The sequence below is a fragment of the Mustela nivalis genome (assembly GCF_964662115.1).
Source record: "Mustela nivalis genome assembly, chromosome: 13".
Taxonomy (NCBI): domain Eukaryota; kingdom Metazoa; phylum Chordata; class Mammalia; order Carnivora; family Mustelidae; genus Mustela; species Mustela nivalis.
The window spans coordinates 21,831,760-21,854,195 of record NC_139032.1 but is presented as its reverse complement, the minus strand read 5'-3'; the positions used below and the strand labels follow the sequence as shown (position 1 = coordinate 21,854,195).

The 22,436-nt window shown below is 39.8% G+C and overlaps 1 long non-coding RNA gene across 4 annotated transcripts in view; it reads right to left on the bottom strand.

The window, feature by feature from the left end:
• Nucleotides 1–6,290: 6,290 nt before the first annotated feature.
• Nucleotides 6,291–22,436, bottom strand: part of LOC309847016 — a 159,254-nt gene continuing 143,108 nt past the window's right edge. For 2 of the 4 annotated variants that reach the window (XR_014302260.1, XR_014302261.1), the window contains 2 exons: nt 9,988–10,168; nt 6,291–7,840 (listed from right to left, as the gene is read on the bottom strand). This is a non-coding gene — a long non-coding RNA (uncharacterized lncRNA). The remainder of the gene's footprint in view (nt 7,841–9,987; nt 10,169–22,436) is intronic. The other 2 variants (XR_014302262.1, XR_014302263.1) reach the window with 2 other exon arrangements.

Below are 22,436 nucleotides of genomic sequence, written 5' to 3'. Positions count from 1 at the left end.
ACTGTCTTCAGAGTTTTTTCCAGAATGTCATCTTATTGGAATCCTACAGTGTGTAGCCCTTTCAGATTTGCTTCTTTCACTTCATGATATGCCCATAAGGCTCCTCTGTGTCTTTTCATGACTTAATGGCTCATTCCTTTTTGGCGCTGGAAAATACCCATTGTCTGGATGTACCACAGTTGATTTATCCATTCACTTATTAAAGGACATCTTGGCTGCTCCCCAGTTTTGGCAACTATGAATAACCCTCCTATACACTTTTTAGGCCACATTATTAAGACTTAATTCACATACCATATAATTTATCCATTAAAAGTGTGCAATTCAGTGGCTTTTATTGAATTCACAATGTTGTGCATTCATCACCACAATCAACTTTAGAACATTTTCATTATTCAATTTTTTTTTTAATTTGACAGAGAGAATGAGAGAGCATAAGCAGGGGTAACAGTGGGAAGAGAAAGGGAGAAGCAGACTCCCTGCCAAACAGAGAGCCCAATGTGGGACTCAATCCCAGGACCCCAAGGTCATGACCTGAGCCAAAGGCAGATGCCTAACCATCTGAGCACCCAGGCATTCCCATTTTTATTATTCTAAAAAGAAACTCTTCCCCACAGGCTTCATTCCCCCTTCAGTCTACTCATTCCTCCTGCCCCCACCCTAGGTTACCACTAATCTATTTTATCTACTGACTTGTCAATTCTGGACATTTCACATGAATGGAATCATATGGCCTTTGTATCTGACTTCTTTCACTTATCATACCGTTTCAAGGTCCATCCATATTGTACCATGTATCAATACTTATTTCTTTTTATGGTAAATCATATTCCCTTATATAGATATGCCATGTTGTATTTATACATCGATCAGTTGAATATTTGTGTTCTTTCTACTTTTTTGGCTCTTATGAATAAATATGCTATTTCTGTATGTGTTTTGGTATGGATATATGTTTTCATTTCTTGCTTTTTCATTTTTATAGTAACTTAAAGTCATACTTTGTCTAAGCATGTTGCTTTCTGAGATTTGTTTAGTAAAACCATATTAAATTCCCTATGAAATGAGATCTCTGGGGTCTAATTGCAACTTATATCAAATGTCTGGGTGCATCAAGTTTCCCTCCTGCCAACACTTGCAAAATTAGCCCTTGAATCAGCAGGAATGATGGTGATACCTAATGTTTCAGAGTAATGAACACCTTATGTTCTCAAGGTTCTATTCTTAGAAAGTCAGAAAAGGGTGTGGGAATCCAGCCAGAGGGAACCTGAGCAAACTAGAACATATATAAACATATATAAAAATGCATGTCTGCTCATGCTAAAGCATGGTATGTGCCCGAGGATGAGAGCAGCAAAAAACTGGTCTGAAAAAGCAGAAGGGGAATCAATGGTGAATGCCTTTGAATGGCAGTTTCAGAAACGAACTTTGTGACACTGAGGGCAGCTTCATAACCAGAAGAATGGCATACTCTGTTTTGGAAAGATGACTGGCAAAAGAAAAGCTGGTTAAAAGTTCATGAAGAAATATGCAAGTTAACCACTGTATCACGTAAGACTCCCTTGTGGATGATAGAAAGCCAGATGAATTCTGGCTTGCTTAATTTTAATTTATTGTCTTATATTTCTCTGGAATATAGGAGTAGATCTGAGTTCTGACTCACTATCCCTAGGTTCTGCTTTCTCAGTATTGACTCATTCCCAAGCCACTTCTCTTCCCATTAAGAGAAAAACATGTCCCAAGATGGATCTGGCGAGAAAAAAACAGAGAACTCTTGTCCCAGTGTTCTCAACTAAAGTCCCAACATTCAGGTGAATGGCTCCAGCTCAAGTCATAAGAACACTCCCGAAATAATTACTGGGTTACCATGCACAACAGGTACAGAAATTGAGGATCGTTAGAAACTTCTATTACAATCTGACAGAGTAACTGAGTCTAATAATTAAAACTGAGGCTTATATTTTTTTTGTCTTAGTTTTCTTTTAATTTTTTAATTTTAATTTTTTAAAGATTATATTTATTTATTTGACAGGCAGAGATCACAAGTAGGCAGAAGGGAAGGCAGAGAAAGAGAGGAGGAAGCAGGCTCCCCACCAAGCTGGGAGCCCGATGTGGGGCTTAATGCAGGGCTGGATCCCAGAATGCCAGGATCATGACCTGAGCTGAAGGCAAAGGCCTTAACCCACTGAGCCACCCAGGTGCCCCTGTTTGTCTTTGTTATGTGTGTTATTTATTTATTTATTTTTTTAGTGATTGATTTGCACTGTATTTTATGCAAGTATCAGCACATGGTAGATAGGGGAGTATGAGAGGAAGCAAACTGGTCCTTCACCACAGAAAGCCTGATAAACTGTGGGCTAATGTACCTGCTCCACGGTGGAGTCTGGGAGTGAGTCAACATTCTGGAAGCACACAGGGAGACTTTGGGAAGATCTTTCCCTCATGAGGGGGGCAAAAATAAACATCCACTAAAATCGTGAGACCTAATTTAGAGAGGGAAGGATACTCCCAGACTTTCCTCAACTCATTCATTATCTCATACTTTCTTCCACATTGACCTGCCTTTACTCAGAGTCCTTGGTAAGAATTTACTCTGCATAAGCTCTGGGTATGGCCATTTTTACAGGCTAAACATTACATACATGTTCACTTACCCTCCCCATTGGAACTTTGATGACTAGAGTCAAAGCATTTGAATGGCTCTCCTAACCCATTAAGAGAAAAACAACTTTGAGTAAGACTAACACAAGGTAATTACTAAACTGAGCCGGATTCCTTTGCCATGCTCTTGGCACCAAGGTATGGAAACTCCAGAGCCCTATAAGAGGTCTAAAGGAAAAAAAAAAATGTATAAGACAAATTTCAGGGATCTCCGTTTCTCATTAAAAATACATTTTAGAAAATTGATTTAGGTTAACGTGCTAGGGCAGTTGTATGGCAAGGAAAAGCATGTAGCAATAGTCAAATTGCAGCTTTCATTTCTTTTTTAAAATAAAATGGAACAATAAAAGCACAATTAAAAATAAAATTAAAAAAGCATAATCTGAAAGAATTTTGATTCTTTTTCTAATTAAAGCTCTGCAATTAAAGTTTTGCTGCAGAACAACCTGTGTTCTTCATCTCCCAGTCCACAAAGGGCCAATTCAGGTCGAGGATTTGAGATGTGTGCTACACTCAGAGCTGGAAATGACTTTGGAGAACCTTCTAGCCTGACTTTTTCATTTTGAGAATTGGAAACTGAGGCAATGATAGGTTTACTTCCTTTACCATTAGTCTTCTCTTTCATGCATGTGTGTACATGAATGTGTGGATGTACATGTGTATTTTCTCTCAGAAGGCTTGGAAACTTGGAGTCTACACAGTTTTAACATAATTCAGACACTCAATATGGGACTTCTTTCTTCCTAGGGTCCTAACTCACCTTCTAGTATGAAGGCAAGGGTTCAATAAGCACAAAATTTTAGCCAGTGCTGCCTCAAAATGTGCAATTTTTGCATAAGTGAACTCTACAAACAATAGAGATAGTAATTTTTTGTGTGTGAAACTCTAACAGAAATCTAGTACATGTCTTCATACCTTCTGCAGTAAAATAAACTGAATATAATGTCCTTCATGACCCCAGCTTTGTCTAATAAACAGCTGTTGTACTCCAAAAGAGCAGGTGTATAAGTTCCAGGATGTAGACACAAATGCATGTTAGCCCCCAAACCTACCATCATTTAAAAAAAAAAAAATCCATCACTTAGAATTTAGCATATTACTTCTTTTTCAGATAAACATAGTGGTTGTTTATCAAATACATCGTGACCTACGACACGATGCCCTTTAGCAGGGCACAGGAATACCCTTAAGAGTTAATGTAGCACCCTTGCATCCTCATGAAAGGGTAGTTCAGCTTTCACAAATCAATCAATGTAGTGGAACAAATCAATAAGAGAAGAGAGCGGAATCACATTGTCCTCTCAATTGATGCAGAAAAAGCATTTGACAAAAGACAGCATCATTTCCTGACTAAAACTCTTCAAAATATAGGGATAGAGGGACCATTGCTCAACTTCATAAAATCCATCTATGAGAAACTCACAGCAAATATCATTCTTAATGGGGAAAAGCTGAGAGCCCTCCCACTGACATCAAGGATGCCCACTCTCGCCACTGTTGTTCAACACAGAACTAGAATTCCTAGCAACAGCAATCAGACAAAGAAAAGAAGTAAAAAGTATTGAAATTGGCAAAGAAGTCAAACTCTCTCTCTTTGCAGATGACATGATACTTTATGTGGAAAACCCAAAAGACTTCATCCCCAAATTATTAGAACTCATTTAGCAATTCAGTAATGTGGCAGGATACAAAATCAATGCACAGAAATCAGCTGCTTTCTTATACACTAACAATAAAAATGTGGGAAGGGCAATTAGAGAATTGATGCCATTTACAATGGCACCAAAAACCATAAGATACCTTGGAATAAACCTAACCAAAGAGGTAAAGGATCTATACTCAAGAAACTACAGAACACTCATGAAAGAAACTGAAGAAGACACAAAAGATGAGAAAGCATTCTATGCTCATGGATCAGAAGAATAAACATTGTTAAAATGTCTATGCTGCCCAGAGCAATCTATACTTTCAATGCCATCCTGATCAGAATTCCACCAGAATTTTTCAAAGGGCTGGTACAAATCATCCTAAAATTTGTATGGAACCAGAAAAAAACCCAAATCGCTAAGGAAATGTTGAAAAAGAAAAGGCTAGGGGCATCACGTTGCCTGATTTCAAGGTTTTATTACAAAGCTGTAATCACCGAGACAACATGGTACTGGCAAATAAACAGACACACAGACCAGTGGAACAGAGTAGAGTGCCCAGATATGGACCCTCAATTCTATGGTCAAATCTTTGACAAAGTAGGAAAAAATATCCAAAAAGACAGTCTCTTCAATAAATGGTGCTGGGAAAATCAGACACCTATGTATAGAAGAATGAAACTCAACCATTCTCTTACACCATACAAAAAGATATACTCAAAACGGATGAAAGACCTCAATGTCAGACAGGAATCCATCAAAATCCTAGAGGAGAACATAGGCAGTAACCTCTTCGACATTGGCTATGGCAACTTCTTTCAAGACACGTCTCAAAGGCAAAGGAAACAAGAGTGATTATGAACTTTTGGGACTTCATCAAGATAACAAGGTTCTGCACAGCAAAGGAAATAGTCAACAAAAAAGGAGGCAACCCACAGAATGCGAGAAGATACTCGCAAATGACACTACAGACAAAGGGCTGATATCCAGGATCTAAAAAGAACTTCTCAAATTCAACCCCCAAAAAACAGATAATCATGTCAAAAAATGAGCAGAAGACATGAACAGACATTTCTCCAATGAAGACATACAAATGGTTATCAGACACATGAAAAAATGTTCATCATCATTAGCCATCAGGGAAATTCAAATCAAAACCACACTGAGATGTCACCCTACACCAGTTAGAATATCCAAGATTAACAAGGCAGGAAACAACAAATGTTGGAGAAGATGTGGAGAAAGGGGAACCCTCTTACACTATTGGTGGGAATGCAAATTGTTTGTAACCACTTTGAAAACAGTGTGGAGATGCCTCAAAAAATTAAAAATAGGGCTACTCTATGAGCTGGCAATTACGCTTTTACCTCAAAGATACAGATGTAGTGAAATGAAGGGCCATATGTACCCCAATTTTCATAGCAGCAATGTCCACAATAGCCAAACTATGGAAAGAGCTGAGAGGCCCTTCAACAGACAAGTGGATAAAGAAGATATGGTCCATATATACAATGGAGTATTATACCTCCATCAGAAAGGATGAATACCCAACTTTTGTAGCAACATGGACAGGACTGGAGGAGATTATGCTGAGTGAGATAAGTCAAGGAGAGAAAGTCAATCATCATATGGTTTCACTTACTTGTGGAGCATAAAGAATAACATGGAAGACATTAGGAAAGGAAAGAAAAGTAAAATAGGGGAAATCGGATAGGGAGACAAAGCATGAAAGATTATGGACTCCGAGAAACAAACTGAGGGTTGGGGGGGTGGGGTGGGTGAGCCTGGTGGTGGGTATTAAGGAGGGCACAGATTGCATGGAGAACTGGGTGCTGTACATAAATAGTGAATCTTGGAACACTGCAGCAAAACTAATGATGTATTTTATGGTGATTAATGTAACACACACACACACACACACACACACACACACACACACACACACACACAAGAGTCAATGTAGTTTAGGTCAGCCCTTACTGGGGGGTGGGGGAGTGAGGGAAGAAACCGTAAGGAGGAAATGGAACAGAACTCCTGTCTGGTGGATACTTATTATGTGCCCCAAACTTTCACTCCTTTCATTTCTCAACACTCCTGTGAGGGAAGAAATATTTTTCTCATTTTACAGAAAACAGAACTGAGGCCCTGAAAGACTGAATAACTTGCCCCAGTTCAAAAAGCAAAAAGCTAAAAAGTGAGGCTATGACCCAAGCTTGTTGTGGTCCTAGGCCTGCATCTTCCCTCCACACCAGGCTGTCCCAGACAGAAGAGACCCTGGGCTTGGTCTTGGATGCTTCCTCCTCCACTATCATACCAATTGTTATGTTTTGTGATAGAACAAACAAGCCCAAAACCTCCTGGTTTAAAACAATGGCCATTTTATTTCCTCACAATTCTGTAGTCTGGGCTGGGCTTAGCCAGGTAATCTTCTGTTGATCTTGCCAATGGTCACTCTGTGGATTCATTCAGCTGATGGTCAGGGGCCTGGGCTTGGCTGGGCACCGAATGGCTGGGCTTTTCTCCTATGGCCTCTCCACAAAACTCCATCAGAGTCCTTATAAAGTAGATCAGGGCTCAGAACCCAGAAGCACAGCATCTTAAGGCTTCCCATATAGACACAGGAAAGGGCATGGCATCACACAGCCACCTCTAGTCAGTCAGAATGTCACGGGCCCTACTCCAGTTCAAAGAGCAAGGACTCCACAAGGGCAAATGTAGGCAGAGGTGATTACTGGGGGCCAGCAGTGTAACAAGTGTGTTTTCTGTTTCTTTTAATTTTATGTCCAGTTTTTCTCTCCTGTAAGTTTCCTGTAAGTTTCTCTACTTCTACCAGTTCTCGGTTTTCCTGCTTTGTAACTGATCTTCCTTAGCCAGTGGCAGAGGATTCCTTTCCTTCATATCCGGGAACTGAACCATCACATCATGTCAACTCTGTTCTGCAGGTCATCTCTCTTTGCAGCTCAGGTTGGCAAAGGAGATCCCTTCGCTTTTTGGTTGCTGTTTTGCTTTGCTTTTGTACCTGGCCCCAAAGCTGGAAGTATAGTTTAAAGGAAAAGAAGACATATCTGAATCGAGAAGTACTTCAATGCTTGGCCCTTACAAATAAAATCTAGAAATTGTGATCTTTAGTTTTACCTGCAAGAAGGCAAGGTGTCCGGTTCAATGGCCAAGTCAACAAATCAACATTTACCATGTTTTACATGCTTTAAATTTCCTTAGCCATCATTCACCAGGTCAGAGAAAGAAGAGAGGGCTGCAGGAATCAGATAATTCCCAGCATTACAATTCCGGTTCACAGCAGGTTGCTTCTTACATGTGGCTAAAATGAGATCAGATTACATTTCCATTGAATCATTCAACCTGTCTGATCACTGCTTTCTGCTGTCAGAGGACCAAGAATTAGCTAGAGCCAGGAGAACAAGCTGTGCAGATACTACGAGCACGAGAAGGGCAAAGAAAATGAGAAAAAGAAATTTTAAAACACCCCAGGTGAAGATCCTTGCAGAAGGGATCATGGGTTTCCATTTGAAGTCCTGGAAAATTGCAATCAAAGTTAAAAGTTGAAATGTGAACTACCCTTCAAGAGTTTCTAAATTCTTTCACTGACAATGTTTATCATTGTTTATTTTATTCTGTTCTCTGAGGCCAGTCTTTGGATCCTTGATTTTTATATTACACCTAGGCCAGACATACAGGTGTAAAAATGAAGGGAATTAAATTCAATTTGGCTATTTATACATCTAAATTGCTCAAGTGAAGGAGGCAATGGAGATAAAATGTCTTCATTATTATTTTAGATTAATTCATTGACTCTAATCTTATCTGTGCTCTATAGTCACAAACATCAAAACTTGATTGAAAATGTGCATAAATTCATACATATATGAATTATACATGAACTCATTATAACCCTCATAATGATTTACACAAAATCCAATTAACATTTTATGAAACTTCTGGAGAATCTGACTAGATTCTGATGTTTTTAGGAGAAAAATAAGTTTATCACAGCAAATTTTGAAGAAAGCATATGAGATACGACTAACTACACTAAATATTTAAATATAAGGCCATATCACTAAAATAATTAACTACTGGAAAAACAAACAATGTATAGATACAGAACACAGACTAGAGCTAGTCCAGAAATTGATTTGGATCCATGTAAGAATTTTCTAGAAAATAAAAATGACATCACCAGAAAGGAACTCATGCAGGAATAACTGAGTAGATATTTAAAGAAAATAAAATCAGTCTAGATGCATCCCTCATGTGTATAACAAAATAAGTTTCAGATACATCAGAAAGTTAAATATTTAGGGGTGTCTATGGGTTAAGCCTCTGCCTTTGGCTCGGGTCATGGTCTCAGGATCTTGGGATCAAGCCCCGAGTTGGGCTTTCTGCCCAGCATGGAGCCTGTGTCCCCCTCGGTCTCTGCCTGCCTCTCTGCCTACTTGTGATCTCTCTCTCTCTCTCTCTCTCTCTCAAATAAATAAATAAATAAACTCTTTATTAAAAAAAAAAAGTTAAATACTTAAACATATCTTTTTCCAAATGCCCACTCAAATAAGGTGATAGACTTGTGAATTTAAGACCCCGGATGAGGGGTGCCTGAGTGGTTCAGGTTATGATCCCGGGGTCCTGGGATCGAGCCCTGCATTGAGCAAGGAGCCTGCTTTCCCCTCTCCCTCCACTCTCTCTTTCTAATAAATAAATAAATAAATAAATAAATAAATAAAATCTTAAAAGAAAAAAACAAAAAACAAAAACCAGGATGACTTTCTAAGCTTAAATTCCTTTTAAGAAATCATGATGCAAAAGACCCAATTACTAACATTACATAAAATTTAAAACTTCTGTTTGTTAGGTGGGAAAAAAATTATAAGCAACTTCTTTTTAAAAAAGCAGACTGGGACAATTATATTTGGGAAATTTGGCAAATAGTTATTAGTGAATATTTTCTATCCATGGCCTTTGTTCAAGGCAGCAGAATTAATCTCCTTTACAGCCCATTTCCTTATGACATTTCCTTGTGACAAGAGTATAGTGATTATGTGGCTTACCGTTCTCTGACCTCAGCCATTTTAGTACATATATACTTGACATATCCCTATACCATCTACATGCAATATTTATTTAACAATTTTCTTTTCATCAACTCTATTTCACTTAAATAAATTTCATATTGTTAGATGTGATTGAAATTTAAATCAGTAAGCCTTGAGCAAAGCAAATGATCAGACCCTCCACACCCACACCCTTAGATGTGAGTGATCCTCATCTAATCTGGTGAAGGGCGTGAGAGAAAAGACTGAGGTCCTCCAAAGAAAGAATTCTGCCTCTAAATTGCCTTAAGATTCAAGACTGCAACATCATCTCCTGCAGAAATTTCCAGCCTGATCACCTGCCCTGCAACTTTTGAACTTGCCAACTTCCACACTCACAAGAACGGACTCCTTAAAACAAATGCCCACACTCACCCCTGTGTGTGTGTGTGTGTGTGTGTGTGTGTGTGTGTGTGTGTGTGTGTCTATGTGTCTGTGTGTTTGTGTGTCTGTGTGTACGTATCCTATCCTATTGGTTCTGTTTCTCTGGAGAATCCTAAGACTCTTACCAGCCTTCAGGAGCACTGACTTTTTAAATCACATTCAAATGTCTTGGTCTAGATGCCAATGCTTACCTTAATCTAGCTCTTCCTTATTCCATGTTCACTTCGTGTGACTTCCCAATGTGAACTTTGCTTTACTCCAGCTGGACACCTCACATCTTTATTTATGTTCAGCATTCTGCTGAAAATGCCTTGCTTTGCCAGTCCTTCTCCGTTCCTGCCTTTGGGGCCTGGATCCATTTCACACGAGGAGCTAAGAAAGAAATAAAAGGTGGAATAAATTTCTCACACCTAGAAATATGCAAAACTAGCTTTGGCAAGTAAGGTTTCATCTCGTGGGCCAATTCTGACTAATTGGTGGCAGCTACTTGGAACATTTTAGGAAGGATTTGGAGGCTGTCTCTGTCGGAAAGAATACAGGGTTCTATTGGTGATGTCTGACAGTAGAAGGGTGCGAAAGGCCAGAGTGGTAATAAACTTCCTATATAATTGCTACCTCTGGCTTGGTTATTAAGGAAACCGGCCAAGAGTATTTTCCTGGGCGCTTTCCAATGTCTATTCAAGCAAGGTATTAGACCTATAAATTTTTTTACAAAAACTCAACTGATCTACATTTACATATATAGGGAAAGTCAACAAGGGCACTGAAACAAAGCAAGAAAGAATACTGAAAACAGGGTACGTTCGCCTCCCAAACATCTCCTTTTTCACACAGTAGCAAATGTTAAGACAGAATTTGCCTGCTGGGGCAAATGATTTGAGGAATACAAACAATCCAAGACATCAGTTTAGCTATTCCTTGACCATGCTGCCCAGCCCATGGGCACTGGAATATTCTCATAAATACCTTTCCCCCAGTTCTCTTGGGATAGCAAAAGTTGCATTGGTCCCTCCCCAACATCCCTGTCTTCATGCCTGAATGGCTGAACTGAGAACAGAAGCAACCCTGTTCAACACACCAAGATCAGAGTAATTGATACATATCTTCCTGAAAATCAACCCAACACTGTCCTAGTAGAAAATCACCCTATGCCTGGTTTTCAGTAGTTCTTTCCCATAGACTTTAAGGTTGGGGTGGGGGGAAGCATGATTATTTATACAGCTGGTTTAGGTTACTTTCATACAATCTGGACTTAAGCACTTCTTTCTAACAGTACAGTGTGAAAGGCACTAAAGATACAAGGAAATCGTATTTGGTCTTTGCTTTCAGGGAGTACCTAGCATAACTGATAATCAAAGAATATATAGAAACATTATCTTAGACTGAGGTCAGCAAACTTTTTCTGTAAGGTAATAAATGTTTTCAGCATTACAGGTCATGCGTTCTCTGTTGTAACTGCTCAACTGTGCTCAGTTGTAATACAAAAACAGTCATAGACAGTACTTAATAGATCATCATGGCTATGTTCCAATAAAAATTTGTCTACAGAAAAAGGCTGCTGGCCAGATTAGTTTGCTAATCGCTGCCTCAGACTTATTGGGCACATGAGGACCTGAGATGAACATCTCTCAGAAGAAAAGGTAAAAAAAATTAAAGGGTGGGTCCATTTTTGGTTAGCGTGGTTGCTTGAGTAATCAGAACCTTATTCCCGATGGTGATATTTAAAAATTTATTAAAACTCTAAATAAGATCTATGGCATCTCCTGTAAATATGTGAGAAAATAAAGCAGTTACATTTAATAAGAGAATGGCTTTATTCATTTAAAAATATCTTTAATTCAAGATTTGCCAGAGTTGTAATTCATTTAATGGGAAACAACTGCCAAACATGAAAATGATGTTGTAGAAATCCACAGGGCAGAGTGGAGAAAGCCCTAGAGGGAAATAAGAAAAGTCTCAATGGATGTGTGTGGTGGAAATGTGTCCCTGTCATGCAGAGTTCTTAATTTTTCAAATCATCATGGAATATTCTGGAAAAACCACTCTTGTCCCAAAACATCAACAAAGGTTTCCTTTCTCATTCGAGTCCCCTCCAGCAGCTAGAAATTAATTGAGCAATGGGGCAAATAAAGAAGTCTGGAAAAAATTTGAGAAAGTACACCTAATATTAGTAGTGATGTTCTAATGAAATCCTGGCCTTACAGAAAGAACTTGTTTCTAAATTGATTTGAGAACTCCATTGAATCACAAAGGCTCTGGGTAGATGATGCCAACAGCTCAGCTTGTATGACAAAGCAACATAATCTCCCAAAGTCCATCGCCTTTTCCTCACTAATATCATTAAACCTCACAGTGTCCTAAAGATTAGGAAGAAAAGTACTCTTTGTTTTACTGTGAAACCAACATCCAGACAGATTCAGTTTCAGTCAGTAACACAATCACCGCCATCATTTACAAAATGACTTTCGTTTCTAGAGGCGACAACAGAGCAAAACTGAGGAGGTAGACTTCACTTCCACATCACTGATTCCCTGCTCTCCCGCAATACATAATTTCCTTTATATTTAAGTGTCCATCAAAACATCCCAAAGATGTCAGTTGACAAATATTAATAGGCCTTGTAATCCCAATTAGGTCTTTATCTACATTTTCAAAAAGGACTCTTAAAGTCCAAAGAATCATTACAGCTCTAGTATTGATTTTGAATGGCAAAACCCCAAGCATCATCAGTGATAAAATAACTTTATCAAGCAAGGGAAACCGGCTTTTCTCAAACTTAATGCTGACTAGTTTCCCAAGCACTTACAATACAGTCTCTGTGGATTAAGACTGAAGTGGGTAACCGGCTGTCCATTCACCATATCAAACATGTTTCTCACAATTTAAATTCAAAATGTTAACGTCATTTTAAGCTACTCAGTGGGTCCAGTTAACTAAGTTTCTTCCTAAGTGTGTTTACAAAAAGCTTCATTCTCAAAAAATGTGAAATAAAATAAGAAACACACATCTCTTGGTCTCCCACTCTATTTATTGTCTGGTGCTAGAGGCTGGGAACACCAAGAAATGTAAGACCTGATTCCTGTCCTGAAGTAGACTGCATGGTCAAAACAAAAATAAACAGTAAAGCGATTCATCATTTGATAGGTATAAATCCCTACAAAACTGCAATTACACACACGCCAAACTACTCGGGTTTATTTTTACCGGTTTCCCGCTGCACTTAGAATAAAGATACACATTCTGAACATGGCTGATGAAAACTCTTAACCTCTAGGTGACAGACAGCCTTTTCTCAGGCTGTGGGTCCATTTGCTCTCCCTGCTCCACACATACCATCCATCTTTTAGTCTCTTCTTCTTGCCATACTCTCTCCTACCCCAAGGCCTTTGAACAGTCTTTTTTCCTGACCCTAAAAGGTTCTTCCCTCTGCTTCCTCCCTAGACAATTCCTTTTCATCAGCAGCACTTAGATTAAGTTTTTACCCCTAACCCCCACATTATATTCTTTCATTGCCCCCATATGTCTATCCTTGGTATTTTTCACTGTAGCAAATCATCTATTCATTTCATAATTATTGTATTAATAGATTTCTCTCGCCTCAAAGCTCTGTGAAAGCAAGGATGATGTGTATTTTTAGCTTATCGCTGAATCACTTATGCTTAGCTTACACTAGAGGTCCAACAGATACTGTCTGAATAAATGGCTAATGAACATCTGGACTTATATAAACTAATCCATATCCCTTTTATTTGATAATAATCATTTAATATATAATTATTAAAGTTTAAAGTTCACTCAGCAAATACTTATAAAATTCTTACTATGTACCTGGCACTCTGATAGACACTGGAATATAAATATGAAGACACTGTCCCTCTCCAAGCTGCCTACTGAGCGAGAAAGACAAGTTAACAGATCATTATAACTGAACACATGTTACAGGTAAGAGAAATCCAATGTGCCACGAGAACACAGAGACAAGAATTAACTCTGCCTAGGGAAGCTCAGCAAGACTCCTAAGGAAGTAACGTCGGAATTCTTGAAGAAGAAACAGAAGTGCAGAGGGTAAGCTAGTGAGAGAAGGCATTCTCTGCAGAAAATGGAACGTGCGCTCACCTGGGTGGCTCAGTTGGTTAAGCAACCAATTCTTGATTTTGGATCAGGGTGCGAGATCGAGCCCTATGGTGAGTTCTGTGCTGGATGTAGCCTGCTTGAGATTCTGTCTCTCCCTCTCCCTCTGCCCCCTCACTCCCACCCCCCCCCAAAAAAAGAAAAAAGAAAACGGAGCATGAAAAAGGCAAAAGATTTGAAGAGGTTGAGATAGGTATGGAAAAGCAAATCGTTTGGTACCACTGTGACAGGAAACCCACCCCCTACGCCCCCACCCCGGCCACAGACTGGAACCACCCTTTCAAAATTGCACACTTCCTAGGGGAGTGTTTCCCATACTATCTTAATTATAACAGTCACGTAACTATTAAAATATGTATTCTGAGGACGCATCCCAACCCCTCTGGAGCAGCATCCTCAAAGGAAAAAACTGGAAATCTGAATATTGAGCCAACACCTCAGGTCAATCTTATCATCAAGGAAGCTTGAGAAACTTCTATTCCACCTTCAGGTAAGGCTCACCATCCTTTTCCCCAGCACTGTCCATTGGCTTCTCAGGGGTGTGCCTGTCTGAGAAACTATCAACATCAATTAACAACATAATGACCCTTATTTCCAATTTAACAATAAAATATGACTGTGTTAGCGCAGAGAAAATATAAGCATCATCACTACCTTATTAGGAGAATCACACAGGCTCCTGAAGGAAAAGTTCAGCTAATTATACACAAAAGACAGAAACACTAGACTCTGTGCAGATGGACGAAAGCCCATGAACTTCTTTCCCTTAGTGCAGTGGCTCTGGGTGATGTCTCAGGTCTCCAAACCCATTTGCTTCTCCCCAAGCGATCATCAGTTAAATCACCAGTTGAGGCTCCAAGAGTTATGTGACCAACTGCAGAATAACTGAAGCTTGTTCAACACTTAGTTATTGAGCTTTTCACCAACAGAAAATGAAGAAAGGATACTTAATACATAGCACAGCCTCATCTGAGTTTCTCACTCCCCTCTACTGGAAGACAAAACAAAAACAAAACGTTTTCTATAATATTGAGGCAGCAGTGTTGAGATTTTGAGGCAGCCAAACTGTAATCATTTGGATGCCAACCCTTCATTTAGCCCCACACTTCCTGTGGTGAGCTGGGTCACTGCTTGACTATCCATGACTACAGATGTAAATGGACACCTGGGTGTTGCATGAATTGTTTTGTTTTGTTTTGTTGTTGTTTTAATTTAGATTTAGCTAGTGAACGTACAGTGAAATATTGGTTTCCGGAGTAAAATGGAATGATTCACCGCTTATATACATACCCATATTGCTCATCACAAGTACCCTCTTTAATCCCCACCCCCTATCTGGCCCAACCCCTACCCACCTCCCTCCATCATCCCTCATGTTGTTCTCTCTCATTAAGAGTCTCATGGTTTGTTTCCTTCTCTCCTTTTTTTCTTTTCCCCCTTCCACTCTGCATAAACCATTTCTAATAGAGAGTTTTTGCCATTCTTGGGAATCCAGCTGGGTGATTACCTCCAACCTCAGAACTCATTGAAAAGCAAAGCAGTGGAATCTCTGGTTGTTTATACAATTTCCTTGATGGTTTTAGTTAAATAATTTCACAGCTCTATGCCTCAGTTTCCCCACCCACAATTCACTGCAAGTACTTTTTAATCCATATCATATATTATAAAAATTTAAGAGTTTCCCTGACAATACATCAAAATTATTTGTTGGCATAAAGCCATATTTAAATGGCAGCTTTGTTCCAATGGGCAAATACATATACTCTGCTGGTTTTTTCATTTTTAAATTGGATTCAGTGATGCTGAATTTATGGCAGGCACCCCATTGGAGGCAACACAAATTGCAGGGACTGGAAAGATTCATTCAAAAGCAGAACCTGAGAAGTGAATACTATCTGTCATATTTCTTACCTAATGACATTTGAATGTAAGATTTGAATGTACACCTTAATAAAGATGACTTGCTTTCCAAAATGTCCTGCTGATTTGGTAAAAGAGGATTTGGAGAAGGAAAGCAACCACAGTTGGAAGGGGAAAAGACTAATTCCTACAAATTTCGACAAATACCAGAAATTGCCCTGGGTAGTCCAGTGGATTTAATTGAGGATCCCTGGAAAAACTGAGCATTGCTTCGTAAATGGGCATCTCTAAATTTTATGGATCTACTATCGAGTCAAAAAATGATCCATGGGATTTTCCAAGATTTCTTGCCCTTTGGTCCAACACTGGAATTTCTCAAAGTATATTTTCAATGGATGATGATTAAGAATTATATGAAAAAAATAAAATAGGAAGGTCAGGATCAGAACCCATTATATATAGAAGCTTGATTCATGGCAAAAATGAAACTACAGGAAGTAGGGAAAGAATGGCTATCATAATAAATGGTGCTAGAACAACTGGGCATCCACAAGGGAGAGAAAATGATATTACATCTATGACATTAGAGTAAAAAAAGATAAAATCACACTGCACATTTGACATTTTATATATAGAGCAGTGCCTCTCAAAGTATGGTTTATGGACCACTTGCATTCAGGTCACCGGCGTGATAATGAAATATATAGATTCCCTAGATTACCTTAGACCTGCTGATTCTCTAGGAATGAGACCGAAGAATCTGTATTTTTATCAAACTCCCCTAGATGAGTTTTAGCACACTAAAACTTGACTTTCACCAGCAGAGTGTTTGGCAGTTATGAAAACAACCATCTGAATCCCAGCTCTGCCACTTAGGGGTAAATTAATAAATCTGTTTAAAAGCAGTTTTCTTACCAGTAAAATGGTGATAATACCAACCTCATAGATAGGTTGCTGTGATTAAGTGAGATACTGGATATATAGTGCTTAGCACAGTCTTAGTTCACAATAAACACTCAGTAAATATTACAATTCCTTCCCATATCCAGTATACCTACCAAAAATGAAGAGTTTTCAGTCACTAACAAAAATTTGCAATTATAAAATTACGGTTTGGTACTGGTAATACGGTATATAAAGCACATAACTATATCACGTGAATTAACAGGTAAGTGGTGAGTATTTGGTCTTGAGAACTTATTTGGAGGTCCTACTTGAAGATCATAGCTATTCATTCATATACCCCCATCTAAGAAGTCATGGTCCCGTCCAAAGATGCAACTTTAGAATGTGTGTATGTGATACAGTGATCACTGTGTACCCAGTGACCCTGACGAGCTAAGTCACCTTGGTCATCAATGCAATGACAGATTAATTTATTCAGCAAATGTTTATGTCCCAGGCCCCGCAGCAGATGCTGAGCACTAAGTAGAAAAAGATGCGGACCTTGCTCTCCAATAGCACCTAGTTTGTGTATATTCCAGCAATTTTTGCTGTTGTTGCTGTCAAGTGGCAAGAAGACTAGGAAACCCTAGTTTTATAGGCAGGGCATTTATGGCTGAATCAGTGATAAAAGAAAGATATTAAACAGTAAATGCACCCAGCTCCCTCTCCTCCTCCTGTCTCCCAAAGCAAACGCTTTTCCAGATTTTCTTCCAGCATCCAGTACTACACTGATGAGAAATGTGCCACAATGAATGAAGGAAGGGAACTACCGTGAGGAGTAAAACTACCTTAGCAATCTCTTGTGCCTGTACATTCCTCTGTCTGCTCTTCAGCATCGAGGGACTAACCATCAATGCAGAGAAGAAACAGCTGCTTCAGAAAAGAAAAGGCAAAGAATGCAGGTGTCTGGGCTCCACTGTGCTGGGACAGTCCTAGCCAGGGACACCTGAGATTCAGATGAGACATTCTGCAGAGACAGGACAAATTAGTTTCCTAGGGCTGCTATAACAAAGTTCCACACATTGGGTGCCTTACGCAATGAAAATTTATTCTCTTACCATTCTGGAGGCTAAGAAATTCATCAGCAAGATGTCACCAGGGCCATGTTTCCTCTCAGTGCTCTAGGGAAGAATCTGTTCTGTGCCTCTCTTCTAGCTTCTTGGTGTTCCTTGGCTTGTAGCTGCATCACTCCAATCTCTGCCTCCATCTTCCCATCACCTTCTTCCCTCTGCGTCGTCTCTTCTTATAAGGGCACCAGTCCTTGGATAAAAGGCTCACCCAAATCCAGGATCTTCCCCTAAACTTAACTAATTATATCTCCAAGGACACTATTTCTCAATAATCACATTCTGAGGTAGAGACAGATTTAGGGGAGGCACTATTCAACTCAGCCCAGTCTCAGTAGAGTATGGTTTGAGGAGGAGAAGGCAATGAGGCAGGGATGGGCGCAAAGGCAGAAAAGCCTGCACACCTAACATCTGGCGGCACCCAAGTAGTCAGGGCTGCCTTCCACATATTCCTGTCTCCACCAGCAGGGCCCCCATATCCACAGGAACAATAGGCACAGGCCCTAGTTCCTTTAGGGGCCCATGAAAATGTTTCAAACTCTTAAAATCTACAAAAATAAACAAATATAATCCAACCTGGATTCCACATATACTTATATTGATGCAGTCCATAAAATACAGTTTTTAATATTTTAGGCAAAAATGCCTAGGGCACACAAAAATCACAATGCAGCCCTGTTCACTAACATCCATCCTCACACTTTCCACCTGAAATTTCCTTCCTCTCCGCCACCATCTTGTCTTACCCTTCAGGACTCAATTTATGAGTCAGTGCCTCAGGGAATGTTCCTTGACAACCACCCCCACTCCCTTCCATTACAGTCCCCCACCTAGCTTGGTTACGTGCACCCCCTTTCCAGCATTCCCTCAGTTTATCACTTGCATAAGAAGTCCCACCTCACTCTCTGCTTCTAGAGACCATGACCTAAGACACTTTGTGTCTCTCCGACTGGCAGCATTACCTGGCAAAAATTCTCTAATAAACAAACATGCTGAATGAACAAAGTGTTAGAGAGACATGGAAGCGAGTATCAAAGACTTACCCAGGCCTCCAATAGGGCTGAATTGCTAACAAAAGAGCTTCAGTCCTCGATAAACTCTTGCTCTTCAGCATCGAGGGACTAACCGTCAATGCAGAGAAGAAACAGCTGCTTCAGAAAAGAAAAGGCAAAGAATGCAGGTGTCTGGGCTCCATTGTGCTGGGACAGTCCTAGCCAGGGACACCTGAGATTAGGACGAGACATTCTGCAGAGACAGGACAGAGACAGGGCTGCTATAACAAAGCTCCACACATTGGGTGGAGCTTACACAATTAGGTGCCTTACACAATGAAAATTTATTCTGAGCACAGAAAGAAAAAGATAGGGTATAAGTTCCAGAACAACAACACAAGAAGGGTTCCTGACAAAAGCTAGAGAAGGATCTAACAATTAAACCTAAAGGACAGCACCTACTGTGTGCCAGCAAATCACTCCCAGACACCACAGACTAACGATAGTAAGCCATCAAAACGGAACCAGATGTCCTTAAATTCTCTAAGATGACATCGGCCCCAGAGCTGGGGACGAGATGAATTGGAAACCATGGACCATGAGATTGGTGCTGAAGAATTTCTGGGAACAATGAGTTGGTGATAAACGGGTTGCCTCCGAAGACCTGATACCTCATGAGAATATCCTGGTGAGCCTCAAAGTGTGATCCTCTGGAGCCCACATTCAACAAGCTGGAAAGATGAGACAGGGTTTCGCGGCATGGAATTTCTATCGCGGATGCGGTTCACTCCTCTCAACCTTTGCAGCAGTTTTGGAGCTGAGCAGATGGCAGGGGAGGGCTTGACTAAGTGGTGAAGTTTTAGCTGCAAAAGGCAATTCCTAGAATGACAATTCAGAAACTCATTTCCCCCAACACTTATCATATTGGCAAAGGGTTTCTGAATCTTTTTAGGAAAATGAGAAGGAAGCAGTGCATCAGAATAAGGCGTCCTATGTTTGGGTAGGTTATGTGGAAGCAAACACGACCGAATCCAATTCTTCCCTTCTGTTTGCTCTTCCCAAGGAAGGGGCCAGACTTGTTTGTAAATTAAATAATACTGAAAAGACTAAAGCTTAGGGTCTGAGGTATAACAAACCTCCAGCACACAAAGCAAGTGATCAATGCATTCTGAAACCGTATATGATAGTTTCCGCTGAACTGCTCCAACCCCACCTGGCATTACAGACCCGTGTAGCTTCTAGCTCTCTCTTGTAAAGAAACAGCAAGTTTGTAGAAAGAGCATAATCTGGATTCAAAGCCTGTCTCTGGTACTAAATAACTATATGATCTTGAACAAATGACTTTTCCTTTCAGAGCCTGTTTCCACAAACATAAAAGGGCGGAGGAGGTGGGGGAGGGGACAATAGCTATCTCAAAGGATTATTGTCAGAATTCAGTGTGATGATGTATACAAAGTCTCTGGCAGACAGTATGACCTTAAAGTGTTACCAGTTGTGTTTTTGATAGTTGGCTTTTCTGTTTATTTCTATTCTGCCTAGCTTGGCAGAAGTTTATGTCAAAGTAACTGTCATGCTTTCAAAAATTCTTTCAGTTCTAGCTCATCTATAATTTTTCCCTTAGCTTCAAGCAACTTTAATATTAAGATAGTTAATGAAAAAAATTTGTTTTCCTTTAAGTTCCATAGCCCTTATTCTGTGTGAATGAGGCAGTAAGATTCAGCTTTGGTTTTAGTTTTGATCCTTTACAATATACACATAACAGAAACTGTAAATGTATTTGATATTCAGAAACAATGTATTGTCTTTTAATGAGGACTGTTTTAATTCCGTTTAATTTACTCATGCAAAAGAAGTGTTATCTGCAGAGATGATTTCTGTGGCAAGTAACAGAAAAGCTATTTAACTGGTTTAAACAATTAAGGGAATTTACTGACTCCTGTAACTTAAAAGTCTATAGGACTTTTCATGGTTTGGTCCAGGCTCTGCTTCAGTTTTTCTGCATTCCACCCCCTGCCCCGTGCCCCGCCCCCCAAGTTCTATCTGTCTTCAGATGTTGGCTTTGTTCTTGGGCTGGCCTCATAAAATGGTGGCCAGCAGCACTGATAGTGATTCTGCATCCACATCCAAGGGCAAAGCAAAGGCCAAGGTCAGTTTTTAGAACCCTCATGTCACTCTGATTGGACTACCCTGATAACAATCTCAGTGCTAGGGAAATGCTATGCACTGATTGGCTTAAATCACTATGGCAAGGAAATGAGATTATTCTGAGTGGCTTAGACCAAGCAGAAGCAGGACCTGCCTCTGAATCAGAAGATAAGATTCATCTCTGCTAAACTTCATCGTTGTCACTCAAGGAAGATGAAATGGATATTAGAGGAGAAAAATCCCTCTGAAAATTGTTAAAAAACAATTTCTAGCAATTTAGTACAGTGTTCCTCAGTGCCTATTTTTTTTGAACTATCACTAATTTCACTATGCCGAACTCTTTACAAATAAAATAACATAGTTTAGCATCCAATGCAATGTTAGAGCCTACTAATATAAGGCAAGCTATTAGCGAGAATTAAAAGACATCTAGGTTGACGGGGTCTTTTTTCTTGGTTTTCCTCTCCCCACTTTTCCTTATTTTTCTCTCCCCCTTTTTCCTCACTTTTTTCTTTTTCTCACTTTCTTCCTTCCATCTGTATTCCTCTTCTTCTTAATATGCCTTTTAATATATGCACATGAAACAAGATGTGAGATTAGACATTTCCTGATGTCTCGCGATTTTAGATAAAGCCGCAAAGCTGTTGAAACAGATGATAGTGTCCTCTTAGGGAGGCACAAGAGCATCCATTGCTCACCTCCCTGGCAGCCTAGGAAAGGGAAAACTAGAAATTCATTAGAAAGTTCCTCAAAGGTAAATTTATATACACAGGTAGGAGGGATGCCTTCACCTGTCTGGAACAACTGAGGACGGCTTTTCAAGTGAATTGCTGAGAAGGCAGCACTTGCCAGAGGGAAACTGGTATCTTACTCCCATGCTAGATGTCTATAAAAACCCACAGTCTGGGAGTCTAGGGGCACAGGGGAAGAAAGGAGAGAGTGGAAGAACAGATACTGCCCATCTTTGCCACCGTCAAACCCCAAGCTTCTAGTCAGAATTGGGTTGAGGAGAGAGTAGAGACCTTGAGGGAAGTTTTTTAATTGTGTGCATAGGATGGAAGGTCTGGGGTTTTGTGTGTTTGTTTTACGTTGAACTAGGTTTTCTAATACCCCAAAATATAACTTCAATAATAACCAAATGTGACTCTGCCTGAGCTGTTTTCAAGAGGTGAGGAAGAAAAAACCCTAAAGAACATTGTTAGTTGTTGGTACATCTTTAAAATGTTTTATGTTACATTTTGATATAAAGGGGAAAAAAGCTGTTTCCTAATTGTACTCCACTGAATGCAAGTTATTTAATGAACTCATGAAAGCATCACAGATATATCTTCAGTGCGCTTTCCGTGACCATATCTACATCATGCACCAGTCGGGTCCTGCAGGAAACAGGAAATGTTCAGAGAGCAACTGAGGGGTTAACAAAGACATAGGTGGGACTAGAAACTGAAGATGGCGGACGGGAGCTTCCAACAAAAGAGAGCACCCTGAGGCCTACAGGGA